Genomic DNA, 13,120 nt, shown 5'->3' on the forward strand with positions numbered 1-13,120 from the left:
CTTCCGTCTGATCCTCTCTCTGTTATCTATTGTTAGCCCTGTGGAGTGTGCATCGGCTCGTATTTCCCCGTGGCCTTGGTGACAGCGTTTCCAAGATCGATGGGCTCCCTTTGTGGGCGCTGTTCAAAGGACACACAGTGTATAACTCTCTGCTTCATTCTCACTGTGGTGTAATTTCACTCTTGACACACATTACTGTTGGGGTCAGATCCCATTTCAGCTGGTGAGTTTTCTCCTAAATGCTCAACTAACAGCAGTTCTATAGGATAATGAAACATTAATATACATTAGTTTATTAACTGCAGAGAAGAATCCAGAAAATAGATACCAAATTAACCCAACTCTCACACACGGCGTTCATGGTTCTTATTCTCATGCCCTCCCATACAAAGCAGCGAGACCTTGACAGCCGCCCCTGTTGCCCTCCCTCAGCGTGAGACCGAATTGAAATTACAAGCAAGTATTTATTAGGATGCCTGAGCACGCTGTTCATCAGCCGCACAGCAGGGGTTATTTCATTTCCCAAGTTCAGTGGAAAATTCAGGTTATTCATATCATCCCAGATGTTTGCCAATTTACTTAACACCCAGAACGTATGCAATACCCCCAAGCAAACACGCTCCATGGCTAATCACAGGTTACTCACTGAGAGGCTGACTTGAACGCTGTCGCCTGCCATGCAATATGACATAATTCTAATGTCACCCTGCCAAAGGGGCACACAGCGGAGCCTCCGTAATGTGTCTCAGTGTAACAAACTGTTCGTGCAAACAGCCTCTAAATCACAGTGCTTCAAAGGGATGGTTTCAACAAAATATAAAAAGGCACAAATTTCACTTTCACCTCCAGTTGTCTCTTACAAAAAAGTTAGTTAGGAGTATTTTTTTTTTTTGCCTTTTAAGATATGTCACTGCAATTTTTGCATCCAGCTGGCAATTTTGAAAGTGTGTTTACAGCATTATAAGCCCCACAGGTCAGACACAAATAGTTTTCAATAAAGTTTAATATGTAACCAAAATCAGCTTGGATGAAATTAAGCTTAAAGCCACCGGAAAACCAAATCCAGAAAAGCCTTTCAATAATGTACTATTGAGCTACTACGCAGTTAGCATTTAGACGCATTTCAAAAAATATATTTCAATACTTCATATAAGTGTCTGTAAACGTTCCTGTCAGTGGGTTTGAATTTGGGCTGGTTGAGCTTAACTATTAGTCTTCCAGGAGTGAAGAATAACTTTGCGGCTGATTGAACTTTGAACACACTTGTCTATCTTCAACTGTGGAAGTTTAGCGCAGCCTGTAAATGAACTATTTTTCTATCAGCAAATTCTTAAAAAGTTACCTGACAGTGTTGTCCATCCATTATCTTCCGCCGGGTCAAGGTGGCAGCAGTCTTAATAAGTTGCCCCAGACTTCCCTTTCACCAGCAATGTTTTCCAGCTCCTCCTGGGGGATCCCAAGACGTTCCAAGGCCAGAGGGGATATGTAATCCCTTCAGCGAGCTTCAAGTCTTCTCCTAGGTCGCCTCCCAGTTGGATGTGCCCGGAAAACCTCCAGAGGAAGTGGACCAGGAGGCATTTTGATCCGGTTCCCGAACCACCTCAACTGACTCCTTTCGATGCAAAGGAGCAGACACTCTACTCCGAGCTCCCTCCAGATGACCGAGTTCCTCACCCTATCTCAAAGGCTGAGCCCAGACACCCTCCGGAGGAAACTCATTTTGGCCGCTTGTACCTGCGATCTCATTCTTTCGGTCACTACCCACAGCTCATGACCATAGGTGAGGGTTGGATCGTACTGTAGATCAACTGTTAAATTGAGCTGAGCTCCCTCACCACGGTCCAGCAAAGGGTCTGCAATACTGCTGATGCTGTCAATCTCGCAACCCATTCTCCCCTCACAACTAGACCCCGAGATACTTGAACTCCACCACTTGAGGCAACCAAGTTCAAATGAAGCACAAGTTAATGCTACAGAGCTATTATTGAGGGCTGTCTTTTTGAGAGTGTAGAGGGATATCAGCTAACGTTGCATGTGTATGCTAACTGCTAACTATGGTATTTATAGCAAAGCAATTTGTAGCTCACTTTCAGTGACGTTATCCGTTGGCAGGGCTTCTGTTTTCTCCTCTGAATTTGACTCAGATTAGACCAATTTATATTTAGAGCTGCATGATGCAGATTGTCACATGCAATGTTGCTGTATGTAGGACGAGTAGATGTCAATCAAAACTATGTCATGCCCTCAAATTGTTTAGGAATGGTCAAAACCTCGAAGGAGATGTTTTTTTTTATCTAGGTTTTATATTTGATATTCAGGTTTTTGTCATTTAGATTGTTTTGATCACTACATTTAAAATGGCATAGGTTATACATTTCTTCATTTCAAGCCGGATTTTGAAAGGTCTTAATGTAACATCATCACTATGTTAACAATCACTGTGAGATGTATGTAGTGTAGTTTGTCAGAATTTACTTTTTCATGTAAAAACTGCTGACAGTCCAACAGATGCTTTAGAGTTGTCATACAGATCGTTCTCTGGTGGAGCTGAGGATGGACCATGTCCCATAAGTTCTGAAAAGTTTGTTTTAGAAACCCATGACTTGATGATCAAACCATGACTTCTTTATTCCTGTCATTGCACAGCTATAGCTTTAACACAATCTCAACAGCTCTCGTAAAAATGTTCTTCTCTTTTAGGTCCTCTAATGATTCATTTGTGTTTTTGTCTGCTGATTTCTTATGCCATTTATACTTTAGGCACTTTTCAATCCAGAGAGAGATTTTTGTGAATGAAACTTTTCCACAAATGGAGCATTAAAAGGTTAGCTCCTGCACGCGAACAGGTGGCATCCATCATGCTGAAAGGGGTTATTTACAAGTCATTGCTGTTCACGGGTTTTGTGAATTCCATTTGCAAGCTTCACAAAAAAGTAAGAATAAGTACAGAATCAAGTTCTTCTTCATTGTGAAGAGTTTTTATAGAAAGCTAAGAAAACATTTGTCAGTGCAGCTCTGCAGCTGGTCGGATACAACAAATGGTTAGTGTGAACATGTTATGAAGTGACATTTTAGCTCCTCCAAATACAGTTTTCCTCTTTTTCTGACGCTGATGGTTTAAAAAAAAAAAAAAAAAAAACCTTTTGCTTCCACACTGACAGTGACAGAATATGTATCCCAGCTTGTTCCAGCTCTTTATTTAAACTACACAATGAAATACACAAACACAAGACTGAACTACTACTCCAGTTGTTTTGTGCAACGTTACACTTTCTGCCTCGTCTTCAGCCTCTCGAGACCTCTGAAATCAGCTTGCAAGGAATGTTTGACATAGCCGGGGTCTTGTGTTCACTTAAAATCATATGAGATTGCTAGGGGCTATCCTCTCGGCTCAGTCTGCAAGGAAACAAAGAGGACTGGATATTTAAGAATCAGCATCAGAAATACTTAATTAATCCCAGATGGGGGAATTTGGTTTGGGATGGTATTCAAATCATGTAAAAATGGTTAAAATCTATTCAGTCATGCTGGAGCTATAAATGAACAAGGGTGTAGCTTTCAACATTAGTAGTCTATAGATGGGTCTTTTATTTATTAAGCCTGTAGGCATTATATTTTCTGAGGATAACTAAGAATATAAAGTATAGAAACTCAAAGTAATAGGTTGATGATTTTGTTGTCATCGTCAGTATTTAACCTACACAAGAGGAAGTCAGCACAGCCCCGCTTTTAAATTAACTGCTGTCACGATTTACTCTGGTTGAGTTTTTTTGTTCTTTGTTGCTTATTTGTAATTTCCTGTTTTATTTAGTCGTTTGTATCTTTGTGTTTCTCTGTTTCCTGAGTTTAGTTTTCAGTGTTATTCCCATCTTATTTTGTATTCTTGCCCCTCTGTATCATCTCCAGTCTTAGGGTGCGTTCAAATTGTCCCTCCTATCTCCTTTCACTATCCACTTAAACCTTAATCCCGGAAGCATTTAAGTGGCGGCCATGATAAGAGCCGTTCGAATTCTCTATAAACTAAGGAAAGGTGGGTCAATGCTTCCTTTATAACCTCCTTTAGCATAGGATACACTGGACGCATCCGACCGTTCACGGAAATGAACGATGATCGTAAAGTGACACAGATCAAGGGATAAAAAGATAAGAGACATTTTTATCAGATGATGTTTTATTCAACATATTTCATTCACTTAAGAATGCTTTGTGCAGTTGTACATTTGTATGCTTAAAACATTATGTGTAGGTTATATCTTACATAAATGTAACAATGAATTTCATACAATCATATTTATGTTGATGTTGATTTATGAGTGGACAGGAAGTTGATGGTTTCACTTTTCTTACTTGTAGCCTGGTAGCCTTTATTGCTTTTATTTCAATCTCAACCTTGTGGTGATTAGGATTATTTCACCGGTAAGAAGGCACAGGGGAAAGTTTTTTAGATGCGTTTTTTTGTAGTCCATTTTCGAAACATTGTAGTTTCAACACGGCAGACCCACGTCATTAACCTCCGCCGGCCCGTCGCATTTAATGACGTGGCCTAGTGGAAAATGTGGTCGGATTGTCAGAGCAACGAGATCGCCTTTCCCTAAGTCCTTTATGAATTCTCCTAACATCTTTCCTTGACCTCATGACGTTTTCCCCGGGGTTAAGGTGAAGTGGATAGTGAAAGGAGATAGGAGGGACAATTCGAACGCACCCTTACTTTCCACCCTTTGTTTGTTTCCATCCCTGTTTGATTGCCTTCATCACTTTCACCTGTGTCCTGTCTGTCACACCTGTGGTTGATCGCCCTCTGTATTTCTCTGTTTCTTCCCCCCTGTGTCAAATCAGTTGTCAGACATTCCCCGTGTTTCTACTGGAAAACGTAAGCTTTTGTTTTTTGCCTTTCGTGTTTAAATAAATATTTTAGTTTTTTTATTTAAAAAAAGGGTCCAGTCCTTTATTTTCTAAGACCGTGCAACTACAAAATTCAATTTTGCTGCTTCAGATGAAGTTAAGCACATCATTACTTACAAAAGCAAACCGTAAAAGAAAATGACATTAAGGGCACATTATAATAACTACTTTCACCTTTGAATCTTTACTTCTTTTGTTTTTTGGGATCGTAAACCACTTTGTATTTGTATGTATGTATGAATGTAATGTATATGTATATTAGCTAAATGCAAGAAAGTAAAGTAACTGAAATAAACAACTATCAGCGTTTAAATGACATTTACATTGTGCATTTTTCCGCTTGCCACATCCTTCTTTAAAACCAGCATAATGTATATTAGCTTCACGTTGGCTTTCTGCAGAGCAATATAAATTGACTGGATAAAATCCCCGTAGATTGGGATGAGTCCATATTATCTGCGAGAGTTGAACCTAAATAATGAGATGCAAAGCAGCAATGTGCAGAACTGTGTCTTCAGATTGTCACAGGATGAACTTATTTGAGCCTTTATTCATCCAGGGAATGTTTTTGCTGAGCTGGCATGTTCTTTTTGCACACTTGTGCTTTTTTTTTAAAAATTCTGCTCCACTTCACAATCCGACTCCCTATATACAGGGACCAGGAAGAGTGCATCCACCGTATCCCAGTGGTAAGCAGCTTCACATGTATGGAAAGCCGATTGAACACATACTGGCAACTTGGAGTCAGATTTGTTGCTCAAAAGCACCCCGGCAGCAGTGAGATGGAGACGTTTTTCCAGCCAATCTGAAAGTTCCAAGGATGGTTTGTCTAGCCCATGGGGTAAGTAAGCCAAAGCCTCCTTCAAGATTAATAATGCAGTGACACTATTCACAGTCTCCTCAACTAATCCAAGCCCCTGAGAGCCACACATGTTGGTACCTCCATGTAAAGCCATTTCCTGCAGTGCCTTGTGGGCCACTGAGCGCATAACACAGAGCTGAAATCCCAAAAGAGTTCCAGCTCTATCTGCTTTAGTGCCGCAGCTGCAGAAAAGGTCTGCCACACAAGGGTGTCATGATCAATATTCCTGAGAGTGGCTGCCAAGGCCCCTCTGAGATGAGGTAAAGACAGATCTTATCTCGCTGTGTGCGTGTGTCCGTGTGTCAGTGTGTGTGTGTGTGTGTTTTTGAAAGTGGTTAGGTGGGGGCTGTGAGACAAGTGAGTGAGTGAGTGAGCGAGCAGGAGAAAGACAGATGGAGTAAGAGTCAGACGGGGGGGGAGTTCGACACCGACTGAACAGCCAGGCTCCATCAGAGATAAATGCAGGGGGGATGCACTCTGAATAATTTATACACGCCAAAAATAAAATCAAAAACCTTGTTCGCGCTCCTTACAGATAGATGAGCTCCCTTGGATCCCAGGAGACTCGCAGACACAGAAGAGCGGGTGGCAGACTGAGCTGGGACACATAAGGCATGCGAGTCTGACGTTTAATCCAGGCGCCATCAGTGCATGATTCATAACTGGTTAATGAACATTTATATTTCATCATGGAATTCATTTTGGTTCATATGGCCTAACTGATACGGATTTGGAATTGAATAATAAAGAGGCAACCGTGCATAAACATTATTTTCACTCTGTGCAGGAGCCCTGTATCACCTGTGCTGGAGGAATGTGTGAAATGTCAGCGCTGGAATAAGGCTGCATGAGTGTCTTGTAACCTGAAGTTAAAAACTATATTCATCTGTCCCGTCAGCACCCGGACAGAGGTCACAAAAAAAAAAGGAGACTACACCTAATTAAATGTTTGAACAATTCTTAAATTAACCAAATTACACCAAACCAAATAACAATTCCTTTTACAGTCCACTAATCTCCACAGATTTTTCTGCTAATTACACAATGATTGTAATACATTATAAGATGAATACCCCAGGTACTAAGGAGGTCATTACAGCTGAAATACTAAGAAAAACCTAAACTTTTATCTATCAGTTCAACTGAGAACCATGTAGTTTTGACTGGTTTGAGATGGCAATATCTCAGATATAGTAAAATCTTGTTAATACACTGGACACATACAAAACTTCCTTTTACTGTCCAGTTTCAGCTGATTTACTTAGTAAATATTAATGATTCATTTAGGATTGTCAAGTTTGTGTTGATTCCACAGAAAAAAAGGTATTGCCATCCTAAACTAGTCAGAACTGCATTATATAGTTTGACAAAGTGTTTCTCTGTATTTACATCACTGGTGGTTTTTACCTCATAATGTACAATAACCTGAAAGTGAATCTTGTTTTACGTCTTAAACTGAACCATTCTAACTCTAAACATTTGATGATCTGTTTAGCTTCCTCAAGACATCTCATTTATCATTGTGAGTTCATCATAAAAGGGAATAATGCTGAATTCATTATACAGTTACATCAATTACTGACACATTTCTTTTGCAGGGACTGAAGACTTTTAGGTCAAATAATATGAAGTTTTATCCAGCAGTCAGTTAGTGTAGCCTCACATAAAGGCTGGAAGCAAATTAAACTCATGTAAATCCCCTTCAAACACCAAAGCTGTTTAAATATTTTTTGTGTGTGTACTCATTAAACATACAGTCCATGACCTTTATCCATATTTAGTTTATTTGTATGTTTGGTGAAGCCAAGTGAGCTTTTCCCTGATCTAGTTACCCCGTCCTAGCTTGCGGCTACATGATGGTATCAATCTTTGTATCCAACTTCCTGCAAAACTGAATGTAACTTTCTAAAAAGGTCACACTGTTTCTTTCACAAACATTTCTTGAAGGGATTTTAGTTCTTAAGGCAGAAGTGTTTCCAATTGAAGAAAGAAAGCGCCTCTCTAGTGATTACTAGCATGACAAGCAGTTCAAAAAGGCAAACTTCTGTTTTAAGAATCTTTATAGAGATCATGAAGAACCAGCACAAAGTCCTGACATCCAACCTCAGCATTTCCCATTGTCTTTTAGTCGCTGGGCCCAAATTGTCAGGTCACAAAAAGCCTTCACAGATCAGCTGCGGATTGACATAGCATGCAGCGCTACAGTCTGTTTGTTGTGAGACTGCAGTAATGATATCTCTCAGACCAGAACGTTCACTCACACAGAGGACTTTTCCTGACAGTCTGATGGATCATTTTTCATTGGAAGTTTTTCCCGCAGAGTTGGACATCCAGTGGTGTTCGTCCGCCATAATCTAAAGTGAATTGGCTTCCACTTCCTTCTGGCTCTGTGTGACTCCCTGACATTAGCAGCTAGCAAAAATCATTTATCTTCTGACGTTTATGAGATTTATGTTGGAAGATGAACACATTCACATTAAGAATTGTACTTTCTATTTTTCTTCTGTCACCTAGTATAACCCCACATTGGCATTAAACTGCTTATCTGCTATATCGCTTCAAACATACTGATTAATCAAAACTTTTTCAAATTTGTTTCATCGTGAGGGCTACGAGGCTTTTCCCAGTCCAAAAATAGCTTTCGCGTTATTCTGCCGCCACATGGATGCAGGATAATAGAAGCAACAAGTCCAACCACACCTTACAGGTTAGGGCTATAGCTAGCACCAGCATGCTGACCAAGAGTCATCCAGTCTTGTACAAACAATCTTACTGTTGAATTAAAATGTTGTAATTAAAAGGTTGATGCTGCAGTGAAAAAGAACAAAAAATATGTCTGAATTACTCCCATCTGCCTACACCCTTAAAGGCTTGATGTGATTTTTCACACTTAAATGTAATAGAAATCAAGTATATCCTCTGAAAAGAACTCTGTGAGTCATGACTGTCAACAATGGGTGTAACACCCGAGTCCCACTGTCTGTTTTCTGGTTTTATATGCTCTTTAGTGTGTTTTCCAAGTGTCCTGTGCATGTTTAGGCACATCTATGTGCAGAAATTCAAAGTCCGCGGAAACGGGTCCTCCTGTTAGCTGTAGCATTAGCTGCATGTAACGCTCGGTTCTAGCCCCCCTTGATAAAAATTTGTCAGTGTGAGATCACTGATCTAAGCCCATTGGCTCGTTGTGGCAAGCCCAGCAGCTCATGTTGAAATTTCCAAGACGCGTGCCGAGCAACTGACCAATAACGACGGAGCGGATCGGCAGGCCAATCAGAGCAGACTTGGCCCACGTGGGGTCTAACAGTGTGGGCTCAGCAGAGCGTAGCTGACGGACTCAGAGCGTAGAGGGAGCAAGGAGGAGCAGTACATGAAAACAGACACTTTTTTCAAACTTTAACTATTGTGAACGTACAAAAGTAGGTACATAGATTAAATATACGAACCCCAAAAAGGGCATAATATGGGCTCTTTAAAACAACTGTTACTCTGCATGTTAAGAAAATTGTGCTTGAAGCGTTTTATGCAAATTCACAATCTTAGACAGCCAACCAGCCAGAAATGCGTATTCTCTCATAGTATGCTGAAATTTAATTTCCCTCATGACAGCATGTAATTGTTTCCAATGATTATTTCCACTTAGTACATGTTATTACTACATCATGTTTATTACATCACTTCACATGTGACATTATGTTGTAGTAACTGGAGCTCCAAATTGCTCTTTGTATTATCCATTTCAATTCAAGAGAAGAAAAAACATGAAGTTGAGTCTGATTGTCAGGTAGCGTACTTTAGAGAACTTCACTCCTAGAACTTTTTTCAGCTTCTAACTCTGCTGAAAATATATAATATTTATGAGCAAAAGCAATATTAAAGTATCACAGAATTTGGATATATAGTAAATATTTATGCAATGCTGCCACAAGGCAACAATTGAGTTCCCAATAAAGTGCTCGCTCTAATCCCAGCGACCATTTTTCAACATTTATTTTTCAGTGCACATAATAAATGATCATTCACATATAATGCTTATCACACACTGTAGTCTGCAGAAGTTCCTCTACTCCACAATATACACAATCATATCCGTATCCAAGTATGTGTAGAGGATGCCTGGTTTTGTTAATTTAAAACGCAAAACCGACTAAAAGAGACATGAAAGATGTGTAGGACGAAAATATGAAAAAGTTAATAAAAGTGACAACAAAAGTTCCTAAACCAATCGCCAGTCTCATATTGATATGCACAGCAGATACACGCAGATGAAGGTAAACAAAAGTAAGCAGACCACAAAATGTAGCAATTAAAGCAAAAGGAGTGGGGAAATAACAGGACCAGTAGTCGCTTGCCTTGTTAGCTGTCCCCTGAGCCTGCAAAGCTCATTACACACCATGGAAACTAAATTGTTATGTGGATGAAAAATAGGAATTTGATCTTTATCACTAGTGGAGCAAAAAAAGTATATTTTGGCTTAAGGAGGCCACTAGAGGAAAGAGCATGATTCATAAACTAAAGGTTTGGTTGCATTGATTGTTATTTTGTTCCTGACTTTGTCGAGCCTCAGCTCTTCTCGAACAAGCGGAAGGTATGTTGACATGTCTGCAGCAAACTTTATTCCATCCAATCCTCTTGTTGCAAAGACATTTCCAACAAAGAGTGAAATGCTGGACATGGCAACTTCATAAAATCTGCTTTGACAAAAACCTCCATTTCTTGTGGCCTCAGTGCTGAACCAAACTGTGGTTGTGTGTTTAAGGAAATCTAGTTTGAAACCATATCTGATGGTATATTTATGAGCAAGAGGGGTAAAAAAGAAGAAAGTTTTTATTAAGCGAGCCGTGGACAAATTGAAGTTCTTGCATGTGCCTGACTTGGTAAACATTTAATAAACCATTTTATGGAACAGGGGTATATTGTCGATATCTTGGTTTTGCAGATTTATTATATTTTTTTATTGCATGTTCCTGCTGCCTGAAGATAAGTCGTAATTTAGATGACTGCAAGTCCAGACAGAATTACAATAACAAATGAGAGGATAAAACGCTCATGTTAATAGGGTGGTAAAATTCCCAAATGACTTACCATAATATATCGTTACCATCAACTTTCATGAGCCAGGTACAATTTGTTGGATGCATGGTATCTCAAAGCCTGTTTCTACCATTTCACAACCCTTATTTCTACACTTCTGTCTTCCATTCACAAGACTCAATGTGAGGTCATTGGTGACATATGGCACACTGGGTTAAGGTTCAAATTGGCTGCATTTTTCTTATTCAGTGTATAACCAGTAGCTACTAGCTGATGGTGTAATGCCTTAAGCTGCTTCTTTTAATGGCCACTTTCTGCTGGTTTGAAGAAGGTCAACAGAGCGAGGAAATGGAAAGAGAGGAAATGGAAAGAGAGAGATGATGGTGAGGTTTATATCAGTGACCAAAGAAACGTACAAGTAACACAAATTAAAGTCCTTTTTTTAAATTTGCTGTGTAGTTTCCCCTTGAACACTTTGATTTAGAACATTTCCCAGAGAGGTCATGGAGAAAATTTGATGTTGATGCAAGCTGTATTTCCGAAAAAAAAAACAGAAAACCACTAAGCTGGAGGTGAAATTAGAATAAATACAACAACATGAAATCCAATAAACAGCAGCAAAGTCCCTCTTTTGTGTTTCTCTGGTGTTGAGGTGTGAAAATGTTCCCCATAGGCTACCAGACAAACCTCATTATCAAACAAATCATGTGAAACCTAGGTTATTAGGGACATCAGGTTACCGTGAACAATGTGAATGCTTTAATCGAGCTATTACCTCAATACGGCTACGCACTGTAATCAGGGGCAGTTTTCCCACTTGTCATGTGCTGGCTTTGTCCTCTTCACAGTATCTATATCACATTAAACTACAATCTACCCTTTAGCCTTAAGGGGTCACAGAGTCATTTAAATTTTCAGATTTTCAATATTGGATTTTCTTTCCCCAAGGGGAAACACATTATAATGATTTATCGCACTGAGGGTTTTAATGGCTGACTCTACCAGCAGAGGCTGATACTAGACCCCTGTCGGTGTCTCAGTGTGGCTCAGAAACTGTCTGACAGCTCAGCACTGCAGGGGTCTTCTTTAAACGTGTCTTTGAATCGGGTCTTTCAGCATCATTTTAGAAATTCTCTGCTTGAGACGTGTGTTCTTTAGTTAGGAATGAAGTTTTGCAATGAAAGAAATCTTCTGATGATAAAATCTTCCTTTGCTGGCGAATCACACAGCTGAAGAATTAATAACGCCCCCTCCATACCTTCACCCCCTCCTCGTTTTTCGCTGGGATCTGCTGAGCGATGGGATACGAATTTATTCTGCTGACAAATGGGAATCCAACTATTTGGTCTGACACAAAAAGTGCTGACTTCATAGACACGCAGAGCGGATGGCCGTCTGCTGGATCGCCAGGCCTGTGGACACATGAGGGTCCGTCTGCTGGGGCCATGGTCCTGAGGTGTGTGTATGTGTGCATGTAAGAGACTGAGTTTTGCCCCGTTGACACCACGTTGTGAGGACCACAATCTGCTCCAAACCTCAAGGGGACCAGGCCCATTGGAAGGGACAGAAATCTTTTTTTGAGTTCAGCAATACAATTTTATGGATGGATGACAAACTGGAAAATAATGGTGTGGTGGGTGGAGCAGGTTAATATACAAAAAAAGCACAGAGGAAATAAAAAAAAAACAGTGAACAAACCCTGCTACAGGAAACTGTGCTCACAACATAAATACCATTGTCTATGTCGATCTCCTTTAAAAGGCCTTAATCTTTTCCCAGCATTGGGCTTATTGAAATCTTTTTGAGTGAAGCTGTTATTTTTTCAAAGATGTATTCTTGGGCTTTCAGCCTTTATTTGGAAAGGGCCGTGGATATTGTAGGATATCAGGTAGATAGAGTGGGGAAAGAGCCACAGGTCGGACTGGAACCCAGGCCGCCCAATTAGGGGTCTACGGCCTCCGTATATAGGTTGAGGCCTAACAGCTATGCCATCTGCACCCCTAGCTGTGAACTTTAAATAAAATAGGACTAGTGTCAGTGCCTTTCTGTGTCTCTATAAAATCTAAATGATTTATAGGTACAATACGTTTTGGAGCTGGTCCAGCTGACAGCCTAAGCCAGCAGCTGCCAAACTGCTTGCAATGGCTTCAATGTAATCCAGGAGGGCAACTGTGTTTTTATGCTAATGTCGAGGATTCCTTTATGATATACCAGAAACATCACTCTTGCGGAAAAGATGTCTTGCTCTGTACCTTTGTGAGAGGTGAGCAGTTGCCAGAAGAAATATGTTGATAAGAGTCTATTTCTGGAGGGATTTCTGTGGGG

At 40.2% G+C, this 13,120-nt stretch overlaps 1 long non-coding RNA gene across 1 annotated transcript; it reads left to right on the forward strand.

The window, feature by feature from the left end:
* The first annotated feature begins 4,709 nt into the window (after positions 1 to 4,709).
* LOC132984826 (uncharacterized) lies at positions 4,710 to 7,840 on the forward strand. The gene is made up of 4 exons (XR_009675009.1): positions 4,710 to 4,870; positions 5,558 to 5,743; positions 6,300 to 6,429; positions 6,552 to 7,840. It is a non-coding gene; the product is annotated as an uncharacterized LOC132984826 (long non-coding RNA).
* Positions 7,841 to 13,120: the final 5,280 nt, after the last annotated feature.

The sequence above is a fragment of the Labrus mixtus genome, chromosome 12 (assembly GCF_963584025.1).
Source record: "Labrus mixtus chromosome 12, fLabMix1.1, whole genome shotgun sequence".
Taxonomy (NCBI): domain Eukaryota; kingdom Metazoa; phylum Chordata; class Actinopteri; order Labriformes; family Labridae; genus Labrus; species Labrus mixtus.